Raw genomic sequence first — 8,199 nt, forward strand, 5'->3', positions numbered from 1 at the left:
GAAATCCAACATCATTGTGAGTTTTAAGAACACAAGAGATGAAGGTCCTAACGGTTTCCAGAGAGAAAAATTAGAATTCCATTGAACTTCTTAACAGCAAGCAGAACATAGAACATAATGGAAGAATACCTTAAAAATTCTGAGGGCTTTACAATTCTATGCTTATCTACTCTATAAGTGAGGAGAACCTAGAGACATTTTAAGATGTATAAGGACTCAAACAGAGAGGTTTCAAATGAAGAACAACCAGTTCATACTGAAGCAGGTAAGTAGAAAGTCCTGAAAGGGAGGTCTTCAGTGAACAAAATGGAAGGGGACTATTTGAACACCTAAAAATCAATATATAAATGTATTTTTTAAAATGGCATATATAAAAATAAGGCTTTGTGTGTGCATATATATATTTGAATATATATATATACACACATATATATACACATATATGTATATATATTTAAAGCTAAATAAATGGGAAAAAATGTCAAACAGCTGACTCCAGGATCAGTTGAACAAGAAAGGAAACATAAATTCAGCAGTAAATAGTAATTGATGATCATAATAGTGGAAACTCTGATTATGGATGAAAGCTAAATTTGTGGGGCAATTATATTAGTGGTGTAGAGTGAGTGAAATGGAGAAGGAACAAGCTGTCTTCTTTATCATAACACGATGTTGGCAGACAATATGTAAAATTAAAAGTAAGAAGTGGAAAGATGGATGCAATGGCAGAAGAAACAGACATTTTCAACAGTTGACTGAGAAATGAGACTGAAGGGAGTCAAGTAGAAGAGCTGGGGTAAGAGACTGATAACTTTTCATGATAAGCCTTTGAGTACCGTTTCCTTTCACCCCTGTATTCGTGAATTAATTTGATGTGGCATCTTGCCCTCTTGGCACCTGTTCCAGTATCTTTCTGGGTTGTCTCCTATACTATAGAGCACAGAAAGCTAAACCCTTGCACTTCTCAAACACTCATGAAGTTAATTAATTTTTATAATTTGCCCAGGTTCCAATGAGCAGATATACGACACTGGATCTGCAGGCTTAAGCAACCAACCTTAGCCAGCAACCATTCATAGGAACTCATAACTTCTGTGGAGCATGGAGAGGGTGTCATCTGGTTCTCAGGCAGCTGGGTTGCAGTTTCCTCTGGAATGTGGACAAACTCAGTGACTTGCTTTTGACAAATAGGAAAAGTGAAAGTAAAGGTCTGTGGCTTTGGAGGCTAAGTCATAAAAGGTACCGTGGCTTCTTCCTTGCTCTCTTTTGGATTACTCACTCTGGAGGAAGTTACCATGTTTTGAAGACAGGTCCACCTTGTGAGGAGCTGAGGACTCCAGCCAACAGCCAGGTAAGTGAACTGTGTTGGAAGTGGGTTCTCTAACCTGTCAAGTCTTTAGAGGACTGAAACCCCTGTGACATCTTGCCTGCATACTCCTGAGACATTTAGAGAGAGAACCACCCAGTTTCATCATTCCCAGATCCCTATCAGAAAATACGCGAGATAATAAATGTTCTTTTAAGCCACTGAGTTTTGGCATAATTTGTTACAGAGCCATCTCTGACAAATACAAGTTGATTCATAGGTTGGCCTAACTTCCAGCATAGCTCGATTCAGTAAGAAAAATTCTTTCATTAAGATACTTGGTCCATCTTTTGGCTCTGCTTTTCTGTGTTCAGATGCTTAACTCTTGAAACAGTTTCATCCATATACCCGAGACTGTCAGGCGATGACTGTCAGGAGATTTTGGTCTACCAGCTTATGATTCTAGAGGAGGGAAAAAAAATCCTTTCTCCCAGCCTCTGTATTCATATCTGAAAGAAGATTCTTATGGGCTCAGTTTGACTTTCAAGCCCATTTTTAAAACCCACCATGGTGGCCAAATGAAATGAATATTCTGATTTTCCAGTATGGTCTTATGTCACCCCTATGCCTGCAGAAGGAATAGGAATAAAACACACAATGATAAGCCTCAAAGGCACCACAAGGAATGAGGGAAGGGTAGCTCCAAACAAAAAGATTTAGGGAGAAAAAAATGCAAGAAGTAAAAAATAATAGATATCATCCCAAATATAACCTCTGCTGTCATTGTGGTGTCATAATAAACTTCTACCTTCCAAATGTCAGCATTGGCACTTGTGGAATGGATTGTCCTGAAAGGAAGTGAAGATCATTTCTAATGGACTCTTGATGCATTGTTTAATGAGAAATACACAGGATAGAGAAAGTGGTTTCAGCCATACACATAGAAGACAGTAGGATTGTTTTGTGAGTTTCAGTATCAAAACCTTGTTTTTATTATAATGGGGAACAGGGAAAATGAGAATAGTTACCTCAAATACCTTGAAATATCCCATGATTTTAACCGCCTTCCCAGTGAATTTGTTAGTGCAATAGGAGGAAATGGATACTAGTAATCCTCTACTTGCTGATCACCATCAAGATCATAGGAAGAGGGTTAGACCTGCCTTACCTCAGGTCTTTAATCTTTTACCACTTGAACTGTCTGGAACCAGTATAGAGTTAGGGATGTACACTTTGGTGATAAAACTATAGAGATATGCAAAGAAGAATTTACTATAAAAGTTGAAGGTGTGATTATTATTGTCATGTGGGAAAGAGTTAAAATTGAGGTGGGACATAAGGAGAGCCTCTGGAGAGGCTGGGAAAGAAATCTATTTCTTAATCTAATGGTAGTTATAAGGACGTTTGCCTGACAACATTCTTTGCTGTAGGTTTTGAAATCAGGATGTGTCAGTCCTGCAACTTTGGTTTTCTTTTCCAAGATGGTTTTGGCTATTTTGGGTCCCTTGCATTTTCATAAAAATTTTAGGATTAGCTCGTCCATTTCTGCAAAGAAACCAGTTCGGATTTTGATAGGGATTGTATTCAATTTGCATTAGAATTCTAATCCATGAACACAGGATGTCTTTCCATTTATTTTGGTTTTCTTTAATTGCTTTAAACAATGTCTTAGAATTTTCAATGTACAAGTCTTGCACTTCCTTAGTTACGTTTATTCCTTTGTTAAATTTATTCCTATTTTCCTCTTTTTGATGCTATAGCAAAGGAATTATTTTCTTAATTTCATTTTCAGTTTTTCATATTACTGGTATATAGAATACAATTAATTTTTTGTATATTGATCCTGTGTCCAGCAATCTTGATAAACTCATTTATTAAGTTTTTGCTGTGGTCTGAATGGTTGTATCCACCCCAAAACTCATATTTTTAAGTCCTACCCCCTAACGTGATGATATTTGGAGGTGGGACCTTTGGGGTGTCCTTAAGTCATGAGGGTGAAATCCTCACAAATAGGATCAGTGTCTTACAAAAGAGGCTTCAGAGAGATCTCTAGCCCTTTCACCATGTAAAGTTATGAAAAGATGTCTGGGACCCAGAAGCATTGACTTTACCTGACAACGCTGGCACTCTGATCTCAGACTTTTGGCCTCCAAACTGTGAAAAATAACTGTGTTTTCATAAGCTACCCAGTCGGTGATATTTTGTTACAGTAGCCTGAATGGACCAAGATAGCTCTAATATTTCTTTTGCGGATTCCTTTGGGTTTCTACATATAAGATCTTGTCATTTGAACATACAAGTAGTTTTAAGTAATAATATAATGGGGTAACTCTTCAAATCGGTCTCTCTCCTGCTCCCCAGGATTTGCTGTTGTCAGTGTTTGATGTTTCTTTGTTTAGTGACTTTTATGAATTAATTCAGTAAAGTCTGTATTTTTTGTTGTGTCTTGCCACTGGAGTCTCTGCTTGGTTAGTTTCGTGGTCAGTGAATGGTTGAACAGTGATTTCCTTAAACACTTGGAACCGATAAATCTATCAGTCTTTGCCAATGGGTTCTGTATAAATGTTGGGGCACAGCATCAATATTCAGACAGGCAGTAGACAACTGACTTCTCGCTTATGCAGAGCCTCATGATCATCCTGAGATAAGAGTCTACAGTCTCTTTGCATTCTTCCTGAGCATGTAGAAAGCCCTGGGCTTGTACACAACTCCACACCTGCATTTGGCCTTCTAGACTCCCAGTACTGTGTTGGAGCTTTTCAAAGGCCGAAGGAAATCTCATTCCCTCCGTTAAGCTTTTTGTTCAGCCTTCTGTTTGCCCCAAGTGCTATCCTCTACCTCAAGCAGCCACAAAAATAATAAATTGCCTCTAATTGTTTTCAACAAAGCCTTTCACACTGGGCAGCTTCCAGTCGGGTCAAATAAAGATAGCCTTGCAAGGGGGGTTTCCAGGACCTGACAGACAAGTCAAATAATAACAGTTCTCTGGGGATTCAGCTTTGAAAGAACTCCAATCCCATTCTACCCCCCTCCAGTGGCTGCTCGACTGCTGGTTTTCACAATAATTGCAGACTCTTGGTTTTTAAGTCTTCTATGAAACTGGAGAGGAAGGATGAGAACAGGGCAAATTACAATGTCATAGTGTTCACTGCTCTTACAGAGATTCATCCTTCTTTCTAAAATAAATGTCCCCCAGACTGCCGCAGGCCTGAAGTTAATTTTCAAAGTTCTAAAAAGTTGATTCTGGTTAGTTTTGCCAGTTTTTCATTGGTTTTATGGAGGAGAGAATTTTCAGAGCTCCTCACTACATTTTTGCTGATATCCTACCATGTACTTTTTTTTAAATCTAGAATGCATTTCTGTATCCAGTCCATTACCCTGTTCAGATGTTGCCTCTTAGAGGTGGGTGTGGCTTTTCTGAGGACACTGTCTCCTTGGTGATTGCTGCCATCTTTCCCCTCCAAGTCCAAGGAGCCCATAACAAAAAGAGAACTGGCAAAGAGCCTTTAAGTGCTTTGGAGCTAGGGCTCCTGATGATGCCAACTGCAACCTCAGGGTAATCATAGTCATTAAATGTGAATAATTAAGAGTTGGATCTATTTGCAGAGTTCTGTGTTCCGTCCTTAAAAGAATAAACTGATATAAGTTGAGAATATCACAATTTTGCACAGTGTTTAAGGGCACACGTGTTGCAGTGAAACCCTACGAGTTCACTGCCTCCTAGCAGTGTATGTAATGGTATACATACAATATATGAAGATTGTGGGGAACAACTCAAAAAGAATTCTTAGCACAGTGTCTGGCCTAAGCACTCCATACGTAGTTTCCGGGGTTTTTATCACCATTGTCAGGGCACCAATACCTAGTAGAAATCCTGTACTATATGTCCAAGTAGGAAGGGACCTCAGAAATCTACTTCAATTGCATACCCAGGACAAGAACTCACTTTACCTCACATCCCTACTAAGTGACATCTAGCATGTGTTTTCATACTTCCAAGCACAGGGAGTTCACCATTTTAAAGGCAGCTCATTGCATTGATGAATTACTCTCATTATTATCTTCCTTCTAGTGAGCCCCAAATCTTTTTTCCATTTTTCCCTTTAACACCTCAAAATAAAGCCATTATCATTTCTGCATGGCAACTCTTCCATTACTGAAAACAAAGCCCTTTCCAGCTCTTGTTTCTAGCTCTGGGGAAGAGGCTGGTATTTTCCATTGCATACCAACTTTCCCCCCACCTCTAACTGCCATGGCCTGAGGTGTCCTACTGAAATTATAAAAGTCTAGGTGGAAGAACTAAATTTCCTTTGGAATCACAAGAGATCCAATGATCTCCTTTCTACCTTCCTTCCTATGACAAGTGAGCCCCTGTTCATCCTACCCTGTAAACACTACCAGTTAAACACACACAGACACACACACACACACACACACACACACACACACACACACAGAAGAGTTTCAATTTATTGGTTGCTCTTTGGGAAAGGTTATGTAGAACATAATTGGGATCAAAATCAAATTCTAGTTTCAAATTCATAAAACTTTGCTTTAAACCAAATTAGTTTTTATGAGACCATCCAATCCCCTCTCCTCCTCAAACATAGCAAAGTAATTCAGTCATAGTCCATATAATCCTCTGTTGTTTTTAGAAGATTGAAGCACACACTATACATAATGCAGTTGATATTAAATATCTTGAGAATGACAAATCAATAGAACTACCTCCACTCTTAAGCACTGACCGGTCATTTATACATGTTCTGCACATACATTTTTCATTTTAGATCTTCTCCCTTAAAAGGACTTCTGAACTAGTCATTATTATCAGCTATTTGCATACACACATCATAAGTCTTCCAAAATAACATTTAAAATCTTTCTTAATATTGCTTTAGAAATGTTAACCTTTAAGGAACATTCAATTAAAAAACAAAAACAAAAACACAAAAGCTCAGGTCCTGACTCTGTTGCACATGTTCAGATGTGTCAAGATTTTATTGTTTCCCTCTGACCTGATTAAAAAAAAAACCTCTAACAACATACAATGTGTCAGTTTCATCTTTGCTTAACTCAGAGAAAAGTCAAATAAAGGAGAAAAAAATGCTCGAAATCACAGTGACCAAAGGATTTGAATTAATAATTACATTAAATAACCATAACTTTTTGTTTAAGTATTCACATTCCACACAGTGGAAATTATCTTTTCCCCCAGATTTTTCACTTGTATTTGTAACTTTGAAGAATTACAATAACAAAAAAAAAAAAAAAAAAAAAACAACTTACAGACTTGCAGGACATGTGTTTCTCTCTTTTAATGCCAAGCACAAAGCGTACATCATAAAATTCATATTTGGTGTTTGGCATTATTTGAATAGGAAAGATTGAGATCACAAATATCTTGCCATAAAAAAATATTCTACTATAGTAATGAAAAAAACATATTTCTTCATCGGTGACTCCAACACAATATGTAACAGATATGGCACTTTCAATAAATGTTGGAAGACATACCATACTTTGCTAGTCTTAATATAGGCACAGTCAGAAAAGCAGACATCTCCCTCTTTGGCCAGCACTGTTTTTTTTTTCAGGGTAGTTATGCTGCTGATTATCCCAGTGAAGTTAATTTTGAGGAAATTCTCTTTACTTAAGCCAAATCCGACTTACATGCAAGACCGTGGTACAAGCTACTAAAAGAAATTGCTGCTGCCAACTTAAGTCATCTCTTTTTAACAGAATTGCATGCTTGTGGCAGAGTTAAAACAACCAGAGAAATTCAGTGTCTGCCGATTCTGAATGTCATTTTTCCTCTGTCGTGTGGTTTTTACATGTTCAGCTCCTTCCCCTTTCTTTTCCTCTCCCCCGCCCTCAAAATTCTGGCTTAGTATTTGTGTGCTTAATTAAATCCATTCTGTGCTTTATTGCTGGAGGATGTGGAAGATAGAAGGATTTAGGGCAGGGGCACAGCCCGTGTGTTTGAACAAATTTGCCTGGTGTGGAATCATCAGTAGTGAGTTTAAAAGTTTCAAAATCAGACCCAATATTTTGAGCGTTCAAGATTAACTTCTGCCTCAAAGTATGGTTCCCGCTTAGTTGTCAGATGGGAGAGTGCTGCATCAAAAAAATAAAATACCACAAGCCTCTTTAGTGCAATGCTGGAGCTTCGCTGGGCAAATAAAATGCTAGTCAATGGTTGCCAAATTACACATGACTTGACTAATGGGGATGAGATGGTACAAGGCAAAACAAGTGTTTGGGGGGTGGGGATGGGTTTACATAGAAAACCTCAGGCTTGAAAAGAACAGGTTAGCCAAATCCAAACCGTAGTTAAGGTCTACCCACCCTGTACTTCGGCCATTAGATAATCCCTACCCAGGTTTAATCAGAGGGGGGGTCTACTAGTATGTTCTGAATGGTTCCAATGTTAGACGAATCCCACCACCAGTAGAGACATGGCTAATGCACCACCCAAATGCTCTTTCTTAATTGGGGTTTCGCATTAGACCCCGAGAAAGCAAAGGAAGAAGAGGAGGACACATCCCTTCTATCTCCTCCCCGGCATTAAATTACTCCTTAGCCAGAGGCAGTCTCCTTTATTTCCTTCTTTTCCTCTGCTCTCCAGCTCAATCTCCTACCAATGGCTAAAACATAAAGACCCAAAATCTACCTCTAGCTAAAACGGAGCAGGCCCTAAACTCTCCCCTCTTACCTTGGTTCTTCACTGCCAGGTACACTTAGCAGAAGCAAAATCTTTAGAATACAGGGTTGTGGCTCTCAGAAGAATTATACAGAAATAATGGACTGGGAAAGAGGTGATTACCACCAAGCAAAAGGAAAGATACTAGGACCTTCTCCTTATGAGGCGTTTGTTTTCTTCCTATCCCTGC

At 38.6% G+C, this 8,199-nt stretch overlaps 1 long non-coding RNA gene across 3 annotated transcripts in view; it reads left to right on the forward strand.

Moving 5' to 3' along the window:
• Positions 1–1,120: 1,120 nt before the first annotated feature.
• LOC121041454 (uncharacterized) overlaps positions 1,121–8,199 on the forward strand; it is a 42,582-nt gene continuing 35,503 nt past the window's right edge. For all 3 annotated transcript variants that reach the window (XR_005795742.1, XR_005795739.1, XR_005795741.1), the window contains exon 1: positions 1,121–1,351. This is a non-coding gene — a long non-coding RNA (uncharacterized LOC121041454). The remainder of the gene's footprint in view (positions 1,352–8,199) is intronic.

Source organism: Herpailurus yagouaroundi, unplaced genomic scaffold (genome assembly GCF_014898765.1).
Source record: "Herpailurus yagouaroundi ecotype Mexico unplaced genomic scaffold, PumYag 184, whole genome shotgun sequence".
In the NCBI taxonomy this organism is placed as follows: domain Eukaryota; kingdom Metazoa; phylum Chordata; class Mammalia; order Carnivora; family Felidae; genus Herpailurus; species Herpailurus yagouaroundi.